The sequence below is a fragment of the Phocoena sinus genome, chromosome 14 (genome assembly GCF_008692025.1).
Source record: "Phocoena sinus isolate mPhoSin1 chromosome 14, mPhoSin1.pri, whole genome shotgun sequence".
Lineage (NCBI taxonomy): Eukaryota > Metazoa > Chordata > Mammalia > Artiodactyla > Phocoenidae > Phocoena > Phocoena sinus.
This window is the reverse complement of record NC_045776.1, coordinates 77973634-77986173: the sequence shown is the minus strand read 5'-3', so window position 1 is coordinate 77986173 and position 12540 is coordinate 77973634. Positions and strand designations below refer to the sequence as shown.

At 49.1% G+C, this 12540-nt stretch overlaps 1 protein-coding gene across 1 annotated transcript in view; it reads left to right on the top strand.

Annotated features, from left to right (window-relative positions):
- The first annotated feature begins 230 nt into the window (after window positions 1–230).
- NOS1 (nitric oxide synthase 1) overlaps window positions 231–12540 on the top strand; it is a 166307-nt gene continuing 153997 nt past the window's right edge. The window contains exon 1 of the mRNA XM_032602631.1: window positions 231–300. The gene's annotated coding sequence lies outside the window, so the exon portion shown is untranslated. The remainder of the gene's footprint in view (window positions 301–12540) is intronic.

Here is a 12540-nt window from a genome sequence, read left to right as displayed (position 1 = left end):
CCATTTATTGAGTTCATGTTCATAGGAGAATAGATGGAGATGGAGAAAGGAAAGAGGGTGGCCCTGGTAGGAGAAAGTACAAGAAAAATAGAATAGCCTGTCCTGTGAAGCAGGGACTATTAGCTTCATTGTGTGAATGTAGAAAGTGAGGCTCGGGGGAATTGGCTGAGTCACTCCAGGTCACACAGCTGATAAGGGGCGGAGCCAGAGTTCTCCCTGCCTCCAGGTCCCAGGCTTTTAACAACTGCTTGGCCGGGTTCTGTAGCACACAGCGGAGCGCCAGAGAAGGACCAAGAGTGGGTAAGCCAGGGGCCAGGGGCCAAGGCGGAGAGGGAAGTGAACTCTTTCTTCCTGGAGGGTACGTGGAGCCTCCGTGGACTTGAGGGCCATTGTCCTGTGGTCTCTGCTGCCTCCATGCCTGGTGAGATCCGTGGGGTGGAGCTTGAGCTGAGGCTCTGGCCAAGGGCACTTCCTGGCTGGGGTACCTTGCTGGGTTTCCCCAAAGCAGCACAGTGCCAAGAGCAGGACACAGCTTAGGATCAGAGAGTCCTGCGCTGGAATCCCAGGCCGGTGCCAGCCGTGGGACAGGCGAGCGGCCGAGCCCAGTGCCTGGCTCCCAGATTGAGCTCCCTGAGCCTCTGTTTCCTCATCTGAAAAATGGGAGTGATGGTGCCTACTTTGCCCAGTTGTTGGTATTGGGATAACGTATGTCAGCCTGGCACACAGTAGGGCTCAGTAAATGGTGGGTCACTTTTGCCGGCCCTTGGGCACAGACAACCTGCTCAGACCATTCTCAGAGATGACCCCTTTGTGGACAGGATACCCCTTAGCAAATCTGATAACAGCTGGCACCTCTGAAGAAAAATACACATACACCCTGCACTGCGTGTGCCATCTCAGGAGGCTTGTACACGGCTGTGGGCCCAGAGTCAGGCCTCCTGGTCTCAGGGCCAAGGGGTAAGCCATGCCGTTGCTCCCATTAGCATTTTGGTGATCTCAGATTTTGGAAACCCAAAGAACCATAGATAATCCAGTTTGAGAGCCTCTCTGTGGACAAACAAGAAAATGCTCTAAAGCATCTGTGAATTGACAAAATCAACCACCACCACCATCGTCTGGACATTTCCCACGTTCTGAGCATGGCATGAAGCCTTTTACGTGCATTAGCGCTTTTTTGACCAAACAAAGCAATCCCACATATAATAAGCCCCATTTTGCAGATGAAGGCGCTGAGGCACAGAAGTTGCCCAGGATCATTCAGTAAGTGGCAGAGCCAGGATTTGAACGTGGGTCCATTTAATTCTAACAGTCGAGCTCCTAACGTGAGAGGATTTTATTACACACGCCCTTAAATATAGTAAGATGGGGTCTTTGGACCAGAGCTCGTGGGGGTAGATCAGCGGCAGAGTGGATGCAGCGGGACGCCCCAGTAAGACCTTGGAGATGTCCGTCACCCTGACTGCAGTGCCCTCTGCTCCCAGCCTTGGGGCACACTGGGCGGGCTGCTTGCTGAGCCCATCCCTCCCGAAGCCCCCTGAAGTTTCCAGGGCAGGATGTGGGCTGCTCTTCTCACAATGACACAGAGCAGCAGGGCAGCTCCATTCATGACAGCACATGGGTGTTCTTTCCTGTCATCGGATGGTCAGTGTCATTCCTAGAATTCTGAGACTGTCTAATAAGAGGAGCAACCAGTAGGCCATGGAGTCATCGGAAACTGGTTGCCCAGCGGCTTTGTCTCCTGGAAGGGATATGGTAGCGGGTTCTTCTCCCCCATGATTTTGATAAACAGGGAAGCACCAGGCTGGCAGCCTGATGGCGATGTCCTCCCCCACAGAGGGCCGCAAGACCCACTCAAGTGGGTGGCTTCAGTCCCGGGCCCCTCCCAGGGGCTTGGCCGCCATCCACAGGGGTTCCCCTGAATGACCAGCTCGTGCCAGTTAGAGCTCTTGCCAGCCGTCATCTCCCTCTGTCGGTCTCCACCCACGGAATGTGGGAGACACATCAAAGCAGAAAGGAGGGAAGAGGCAGCCTGGAAATGTTCCGAGTCCAACCGTTGCTCAGGCCCGGAAGTGCTGGGGGACACCAGGTGTATTATTGACATCTCTGGGCACCCACTTCTGAAATGTGAGGGGGCATGGCAATCCACTGTGCAGTCGGACAGTGGGGTATTCACCATCGTGAGTAAGAGCCGTGTTAGTTTGCGAGGCCGCCGTAACAAACGCCCACAGGCTGGATGGCTTCGACGATAGAAATGTATCGTCTCACAGTCCTGGAGGCTACAGGTCCAAGACCAAGGTGTCTGCAGGGGGGACTCCTTCTGAGGGCTGCGGACGAGTATCTGTAGCATGCCTCTCTTAGCCCTGGCTGCCTCAGGGCTCCTCGATGGGTAAGTGGCATTGCCCGGTCTTCACACCGTCTTCCCTCTGTGCCTGTCTGTCTCTTCACGTGGAGTTAGTCTTATAAGGACACCTGTCATATTGAATCGCCGCGCCTACTCCAGTGTAGGACCTCATCTTAACTAATTACATCTGCGACGACCCTATTTCCAAAGAAAGTCACATTCTGGGGTGCCGGGGGTTAGGACGTCAATCTATGAATTGGAGGTGGTGGGGTTTGGGGAGCATAATTCAGTCATGACAAGAGGGGGCTTCATAGCAACTCAGGACTGCGTGAGAACGGCTTGGAATCTGCTGTCCCTTCGACAAGTGATCAAGAGAGAAGCACAGATGAGGCGAAAGAAGGGTGGCGAGAGGAGAGAGGGGAGAGGTCGTGGTTATCATCGAAGGCACAGGACCTGAGGGTGGAGGACACAGGCCTGACGCCAGAACTGGGTTGCAGGTCTTCCACTTGCCCCTCCCCCTCCCCCTCCCCCTCCTTCAAATAAGTGAAGCATGAGGTACTTCGGCATTTGGAGGATGATTCCTCTTTATGGAAGAAGACCAGGGACAAGGGACTTGAGTGCCGGGGGACAGGTGGGCAAGGGGAAGCTGTTGGGAGTTTGGAAAAGAAATGGCGTTCGATGTATTTTGCCTTTTTAAATGAGAGGATTGAGACCGCTTTTCCTGCTCCCGCTTTAGCTTCCCTAGAGCTGCAGCTCTCACACTTCAGCGTCGGTCTACCCCGCCCAGGGACCTGGTTAAAAAGAAAAGGGAGATTCCTGGGTCCCACTTCCAGGGATTCTGATCAGAACAGACTATACGATTTGCAGGGCCCCATGCCAAACGAAATGGTGGGACCCCTTGTTCAAAATTTAATAAGAATGCAAACTATTATATAGAGAATGGATAAACAAGGTCCTACCGTACGGCACAGGGAACTATATTCAATATCCTGTAATAAACCATCACGGAGAAAGAATATATACATATGTAATTGAATCACCTTGCTGCACACCAGAAACTAACATATGTAAGTCAACTATACTTCAATAAAAAGAAAATAAATCAAACTAAAAAAGAAAAAATTTAATAAGAAATTCAAGGACAGCAGCAGCTCAGGGCCCCTCTGAGTGTGAGTTGGGGGAACACTCTAGAGGGAGTTGGGGGAAGGGGAACCCTTCCTTGGCTTGGCCCTCTGCCTCTCCCACCTCTGGAGAGGACTTTGCAGAGGCCAAAGGACAAATGTTTGTGCCCTGGTCTCTAAGCCTCTCATGACAATTTGTGGGTGGCTTTGACTGAGGTTCACCCCAAAAGGATATCAGGAAGTTTGAGCTGGACTTTGCAGTTTTCCTGTGAAAGAAGACAAGTGCTGGCATTCCCCCCGAAGTCAGGTCAGCCAGCGTTCCCAGGTGGCACGTGGCATCGCCAGCACATTTTTAGAGGAACCAGACCAGAAAGCTCCGAGGAGAGAACTCCCTGGGGCTTCAAGAGAGGACATGCCTGAGATGGGGTCTGGCATTGCCCGTCCTCCCTCTGAGCCCGTGGTTGGTGTCAGATCTATCCCAGTCTCTGGCTCACTGAGGGGGATGGTTAATTACTTAACATCAGGGGCATGAAAGAATAAAGAAAATGTAAAGACAGACAGACAAGGGACACTTCCCTAGGGTCTTTACCTGCTAAAAGTCACCAGCAGCCCCCCGACTCAGTGCCAAAAAAATGAAGAGGCATTTGGTTCAGATCTGGAGGAGGCTTTGGGCAGTGGTGCATCATCTGGTCGGTCTCCTCCCATACGGACTGCTGACCCTGGAAGTGTGCACACGCTGAGTGCTCCCCAGGTGGGAGGGCATGCACCCACACTCCACCCCCCGAGCCCCCAGACCTGATCCCAGGAACTTCTCAGCACGTGGCTGCACCCACGGGGGCCAAGCTAGTTCTCCCTGACCTGGTTCTGGACCAAGAGAAGTTCTAGGTGAGAAACCAAATTATTCCAAGGTCCCAGCCGCAGTGCTCCGGGAGCCTGTAGCCCAGCTGGTGTTATTAGATTCTGTAGGGAATGGCTAGAGAATGAGACAGTGCCATCAAGCACTGAGGGTGCAGGAGGGGGGAAGGAAGGTTGGTGCGAGCTGGACCCATTATGAGGGATCCCGGAGAAGGTGGGGTTGGTCTTTTGGGCACCTCCCAGCACCCCGCTACAGTAACCACATCAGCGGGATTCAGGATTGAGTTGGATCCTTTAAATTCTCTTTCCTATCCTCGCCTCTTGCTGAGAGTTGAACAGTGTCCCCCCAAAAAAGATATGTCTGAGCCCTAACCCCATTACCCCTGACTGTGATCTCATTTGGAAATAGAGTCTTTGCAGGTGCAATGAAGTTAAGGATTTCTTGATGAAAGCATCCTGGATTTAGAGTAGGCCCTGACTGGTATCCATTGACTAGTGTCCTTATAAGAGAAAGGGGAAGGGAGAGATTTGAGACACAGAGAAGAAGAGGGTGTGAAAACGAAGACAGAGCTTAGAGTGATGCACTTATAAGCCAAGGAACACTGAAGATTGCCGGCAACCACCCAAAGGGTGAAGGGTGCCCACGACCCCTCATGTAATTGATTTGCAACTTCATAAGCATCGAGAATATTTCAAAATTAAAATGTTTTTAATAGAAAAACATTTAATTAAATACGGTCATTTTAAAAAGACAAAAAGAGAGAGGCATGGAATTAATTCTCCTCTGGAAACTTCATAGGATGTGGGCCGGGCTGATCAAGGGTTTCGGGACTTCTGGCCTCCAAAACTCTAGAGAGAATAAATGCTCCAGAGAGAATAAATGCTCCAGAGAGAATAAATGCTGTTGCCCTAAACCACCAAGTTTGTGGCAATTTGTTAGCCAGCCCCGAGAAACTCGTGCAGGTGTAATGGACACAGGCCCGCCTGGCTGGACCCAGCACACAGTAACTTCTCAATAAACACGTGTTCATTTTAGGCAGTTGCTTTTCGTTACACTGACTTTTAAACAAGATTATAAGGGCTCTTAAGATCAGAACAATCAGCATTCCTAGGAAATTTAGGACATAAGAGCACTTTTGAAAAGAGGAGTTTCGTTGCTAAATTTGAAAAGCACTCTGGAGCACTTTCCTTCCCAAACTGTGGTCAGCGGGAGTGTGAGAAATGTAGGATCTAATGGTTACAGACAGAGCTCGTTTTACTGCGCTTCACAGATAGTGTGTTTTTTTTACAAATTGAAGGGTTGTGGCAACCCTGCGTCGAGCAAGTCTACCGGCGACATTTTTCGCTTTTGTGTCTCTGTGTCACATTTTGGTAATTCTCATAATGTTTCAGTCTTTTCCATTATTATTCTATTTGTTATGGTGACCTGTGATCAGTGGTTTCTGTCACTACTATGACTTACTGAAGGCCCAGGTGATGGTTAGCACTGTCCTAGCCATAAGGTATTTCTTTAATTAAGGTACGTACATTGTTTTGATACATAATGCTATTGCCTACTTAATAGGCTACCATATAGTGTAAACGTAACCTTCATATGCGCTGGGAAACCAAAAAAAATGTGTGTGACTCGCTTTATCTCAATACTCACTTTATCGTGGAGGTCTGGAACCTGTATAGTAACAACACCATGTTATAAACTTCAAAGCTGCTAAAAGGCTAGATCTTAATTGTTTCTACCACAAAAAAGAAATGATAATTATGTCAAGTGATGAAGGTATTGGCTAATGCACCTGGTGGTAATCATATTGCGATATATAAATGTATCAAATCAGTACATACACCGGAAACTCGCATGATGTTATACATCAATTTTCCGTAAAAATAAATAAATAAGACAGAAATGCAAACCTTCAGGCCCTTCCTCAGACTTGCTGAATGGGCACCTGCATTTTAGCAAGATCCCCAGGGCGCCTGGCGGTACCTGCGATTTTGAGAAGCCTCCATCTGGAGCATCTTTGCCCCACTCCTCTTTTTAAGAGAAAAATTTTTAATGGGATTTCTGACTTTTAACAATAAGCTGTTTGCTGTTTCCTGAGCCTCTGATTCTTCATCTATAACATGGGACCAGGACTGCTTATCCCGGAGGGATGTTCTGAAGGTCAAACGAGACAGGTCCAGGACTGGACGTGCTCTCTCCCGCCTGGCCCTCTCTCTGTCCCTCCTGTGGGCAAGAAGCTCTTTTCTCCCTCCCAGCATTTGGCAAATAGAACACTGGCTTTTTCTACTATTCCAGGGCCACTGCAGGGCAGTTCCTGAGGAAGGTCCTTCCAATGAGGCACAGAAGAAATCACTGTCTGAAGATGGGATGGGGTTCAGCCTCCCAGCAGGGGCCACCTCGGCTGCCAATCATGGCTTTCTTCCTCTTTCTCCTCCTTCTCCTCTGCTACGGGTCCACAAGAGCTGTCCCCAGGGTAGAGATTTTGGTGATGCCAACCCCAGGTCAGGGCTACAACTTGATAATAAGGGCCAGACCCTCCCTCCAATGAGAAAAACAGCAGCATCTGTGGGGCAGGGAGAGGCAATAACATGGTCGAGTCTGTGAACTGGGAAAAGGAGGAGGGAAGAGGGTTTTGCCCCGCCATCACTGGGACCCTGAGAGTAAGGGCTTGGAGTAGCATTTCTAGGAGTTGGGCGGTTGGAGGGGGCTGAACTGAGCCACCCAAACTCACTCACCCAGTCACCACCCACCTGGCCCAGGAGTTTCATGTTTTACTCTCATTTACCGATCATTAATTGAATATGTACTAGGTGCCAGGACCCGTGACAATGACCATCTCAGCCCAGCTTTCAGACAGCTCCTAACTGTAGCGGGATATTACAGTCTAATGTGATCGGGGCTGTGCTTGAGGCATGGGGGGCACTGATGTCAGTCTAGGGGAGACCAGGAAAGGGCTTCTTAGAGGAAGAGTTCTCCAAGCTGGGATCTTGCAGGTTGAGTCAGCAGAGGGAGGGAGACGGCAGGAAGTGAGCTCCAGGCAGAGGGAGCGGCATGTGCAAAGACCCTGGAGTGAGGAAGAGGGAGGTCCAACCACAGAACAGAAGGCAACAGGGTGTGGCTGGGACGTGGAGGCTGGAGACAAAAAGCAAGTCTGGGTCAAGGAGGGCCTAGCAGAGTCTTCAACAGTTTGGCCAATGCACAGGCAAGGAAAGAATCTGAACAAGAGGAAGAAAGCAAATATATTCCGATTTGTACCTCAGGAAGATCACGCTGGCTGGATGGGAATGAAGAGTGGGCAAGACGCCAGATTGGAGATGTCCACAGTAATCCTGGCAAGAGATGCTTGTGGTCTAAGGCAAACATGGCACCTGTTCCACTCTGAACTCCCGAACTTGACCTAGTCTGATGGCAGGGTCTGGAGTGTAACACCAGCAGAGGTCAGCACCCCAGTTTAAGTCCTGGCCATGGAGGAACTTGCTGTGTGGCCTTGGGCAACACACTTAAGCTCTCTGAGCCTTGGTTTTCCCAGCCATAAAATAAGGGTAATTGCCTACCTCACAGGAATAATAGCAGCTTCTAATCTATGGCCATGCGAGGATTAAATGAGAAAATACACATAAAGAACGGTGCCCAACAGAGTAAGGACCTAACACAGACTGGCTGTAATTATTTCATTTATCAATTGTTAATTCTCCAATGATCCAGCACCTGCTTCGTGCCAGGTTCTGGGGACCCAGCGACGAAGACGCTATCCCTACCCTCGTGTCACAAACTAGCTGGGGAGGCAGACAGTTACATAAAGGCAAGAGAAGAGGCAGCCGTGCCTGGTGTCCCTTGCAGGCATGGGCAAGGGACACCAGGGGGATGTTTGGGGGAAGAGGAAAAAGCTATGGGTGTAGACAGGCAATGAGAACAGCCCTCGGGATCCCCAGTCCCAGCTGCCAGCACGGGAACACAGAGCAGAGTAACATGATCGGGGCTGGAAATCTCTCCTTGGCTTGAAGAGACCAAGGGAAGGAGTGTGTGTGTGTGTGTGTGTGTGTGTGTGTGTGTGTGTGTGTGTGTGTAATGCGGCAGGGGAGGTTACTTAAATAGCCCAGATCACAAGGCTCGAGGTTTATGACAACCACAGGGTCACCGGGATCCACGCAGGAGGCGCCACCTGAGATGAGAAAGGCATCCCGGGCCACGCCTGGCCCTGGGCCGTCGGGGAAAGGGCAAGAGTGAAAATAGCCCTGGACCATCAGAAGTTGCAGAGGCTGGGATGGCCTTCAGGAGGGCACCTGATGGGATCTTTTAAACTGAGAGCTCCGCTTGCCTCTGACCTTCTCACATCTAGAGAAACTCTAGCCCAGGGCACATTGTTTATAACAGTAAAAAAATGGAAAGAGACTAAAGAAATGTCAGAAGGAACATGCATGAGTAAAACGCATTCTCTTTAATGGATATGGCGATTTAAAAAAAAGAACTGGTCTAGAAAAGAAACGCATTCACATGACAAGACCTCAAACACATCCTGCAGAGTGAGAGAAATTTATAGAACAAGGTACAAAAGGTGATAATATTCCCATATATTTAAATGTGTGTACATATACAAAATCACGTTATTATCGACATGTATATGTATGTATAAGTATAAAGCAAGTCTGGAAAAATACACGCGAAACTCACAGCAAAGAATTCCTCTAGGAACAAGAACGTTGAGGATTTTGATACCTAGAGTGGGTCATTTTTTTAACACTACCCACCTCTACAGGGCAAAATGATTTTCTGTAATAATAAGCATTATCTTCAAGGCTTGTTCTTTCTTTATTTATTTGTTTAATGATACAATTCATTTATTTATTTTATTTTTGGCTGCATTGGGTCTTCGTTGCTGTGTGCAGGCTTTCTCTAGTTGCGGCAAGTGGGGGCTACTCTTCGTGGCAGTGCGCGGGCTTCTCATTGCGGTGGCTTCTCTTGTTACGGAGCACAGGCTCTAGGCGCGTGGGTTTCAGTAGTTGGGGCACGTGGGCTCAGTAGTTGTGACACGTGGGCTCAGTAGTTGTGGCACACGGGCTTAGTCGCTCCGTGGCATGTGGGATCTTCCCGGACCAGGGCTCAAACCTGTGTCCCCTGCATTCCCTGGTGGTGCAGGAAAGCCCTTGTTCTTTAGTTTTTAAACCAAACATTTTTAAAGAATAAATTTCAACGTAAAAGATATATTCAAATTCAGTAAAATAAATCATGAATAAACTAAAAATTTGTCTTTAACAAAAAACCAAAAATTTTACATCTAGAGATTTCACTATTTTACATTTTCACTATTTTACATTTTAAACACAAATTAATTTCAAACACTACTCCACATGGAAGTAAAGAATGACAGAAGTGTCTATAATCACTCTTTATTCTGAATCTACTGTTTAAACACAGGAATATATATTATCCCAGAGGCTGGAGACACAAATTGGGCCCAAAGTGACTTTGAACAATTCCAAACTGTTGTGAACGTTTGAACTTTCAGAACAGCCCTGTGTAGCTGAGTCTGCCTGTGTCAGGGGCCAGTGTATAATTGGGGGTTCTCTGAATTAGCTTCCATAAAATACTATGCTCATTAAAGGAATAAGTAATAAAAAATGGGCCAATCTGAAGCTTATTATTAAAACTTAACAGTAATGCCGCAATGGTTTAGAACTTAGAAACACTTTCTCAAAGTTGGTATCTGGTCACCGACTTTGGTTAGAAGACACAGCGCATGGTAATAATAAAAAGCAGACCGACCTAGTTTTATTATATCGTAAACTTTCCTACAGACAGCTCAGCTCGTTACTGCCTGCTTTCAAGCTGGGCCAGCCCCTCAGCCCCACCCTTGGTTCCCCATTGCTAGGGAGGGCTGGTAGGGACCAGGGTCAGGGATGGGGCTATCAAAGGGGACTTTAGCTCTACCTATAATATTCTAATTTTTCCAGCATAGTGGCTAAGAACATGAGCCCTGAAGTCAGACTGCCTGGGTTCGAATGTTGGCCCCAAGGTTGTGTGACCCTGGGCAAGTTACTTAATCTCTCTGGTCTTGTTTTCCTCATCTGGAGGAAATAGGGAGCAATAATGCCTACGTCATAGAGTGGCAGTGAGGACGTTACGAGATAACTTGTATAAAACTCTGGCATATGGTACGTGCTCAATAAATGTTGACCATGTTTCTGGAGGACAATGTGTTCGTATATTACCGTGTAATTTTTTAAGTGTGTACCTAAATATACTCCTGCTATAGGATCCAGCGATCACACTCCTTGATAGCTACTGAAACGAGTTGAAATCTTAGGTCCACACAAAAACCTGCAAACAGATTTCATAGCAGCTTTATTCATAATTGCCAAAATTTGGAAGCAACCAAAACGTCTTTCAGTAGGTGAGTGGATAAATAAACTGAGATCTATCCAGACGATGGAATATTATTCAGCACTAAGAAGCAGTGAGCTATCAAGCCATGAAAAGACAAGGAGGAAACTGAAATGCATGTTGCTAAGTGAAAGAAGCCAGTCTGAAAAGGCTGCGTACTGTATGATTCCAATTGAATGACATTCTGGAAAAGGTAAGAATGTAGAGACAGTAAAAAGATCAGTGGTTTCCAGAGATTAGGGAGGAGGTGGGATGAATAGGTGGGGCACGGGGGGTTTTGAGGGCAGTGGAACTGCTCGGTACGATACTGTCCTGGTGGATACATGCCATTATACGTTTGTCCAAACCCATAGCATGTCCAACAGCAAGAGTGAACCCTAACGGAAACCGTGGACTCGGTGATAATGACGTGTCAGTGTAGGTTCATCGATCTGACGAATGTCCCACTCTGGTGGGGGAGACTGTGTGTGCTGGGGAACAGGGGGTGGCAGGAGGCATATGGGAACTCTGTACTTTCCATTCAAAGTTAACCTAAAATAAAAGTTTAAAGCGCATGTCTAGAAGAAAGGCCACGATGCTGAAATGTTAACTAAGATTAATGCTGAGTACCATGCAGGCTAGTTATTTTATTCTTTGTATTTTAAAAAAATTATTACACCCCCCCCCCTACATTCAGGCTGGAAGGCCCGGAGGGGGTCTCTCTGAGGCCTCAGGGGCTGAAACAGGGTCCAGCCCCTCAGCACACCCTTCCCCTTTGGGTCTGATGCTTCCAGGTCTGCTCAGAACAGCTCTGGCCTGGCCTATGAAAATCTGTGGCGTGACCCAAGAGGCAGTCTTTCTCTCTGAGTAGATTTTCTTTGTCTTGGGATGGACACAGGGAGAAGCCCAGCTGCTAGGAGTTTAGGAGGGTCTTAGGCCAGGTTGGCAGAGGGATAGGGAGGAGCTTCAAGGTTTGGAAGGTCTCCAGATGGAGAGATAGGGATGGAGACTGGGCAGGAGCCTGCCTGGAGCACCGACCCTGGTGCCCATCCATCCTCCTCTCTGTCCCTCTGTCCATCCATCCATCCATTCATCCATCCATCCATCCACCTGCCTTTCTATCTGCCTGTCTGACAGTTCCTCCTCTCAAGCATACATTTCATTCATTCATTTATTCCACAAATATTTACTGAGCACCAACTATGTGCCCGGTACTATGCTAGGCCTGGGACATCGCCATGAATGGGGCAGACACAGTCCCTGCCCTCCCGGGGCTGACATTCTAGTGGGGGACACAGCAATAACAAGGAAACAAACAGCCAAATATATAATCACTAGTTGGGCGAAGACTCCGGGGGTCTTGAGGCTGCTGCCTGTCTGTCCATGTGGCTGGCTATCCGAATGCCAGGGCTCCCCCCCGGCCTTACACTTCTCCATCGGTCCTGCACACAGCCTGGGGCCCGCCCCTTGGGGTCCTGCTTCACCAGAGCTTTCCTCCCAGAACTTTCCTTGACTCTTGCCTCAGCTTGCCCAATCATGAGAATCGCTGGTGCACCTGTTAGAGATAGAGATTTCTAGAACCCTTCTGGAGATACCCTTGCGGGACCTGGAACCCTGTTTTGATGGCAGACGAGCCGGTGGGTGCTGCCCGGGTGAGTGAGCTGTGTCTCAGCTGCAGCCCCGCAGCCTCCTATGCAGCCCCAGCCTCACAGGAACAGCTGGGCCCCGGCGACGCACCTGGGCTGGTTCTCACAGCCCAGGGCTCTGGGGGGGAGGGCTCCCTGAGGCCCGGGGTCAGAGCTGGTCAGCGCCAGGCTGCCAGGAGCCTGCGGAAGTCCGGTGTCTGGGACAGCAAGGACAGAGGT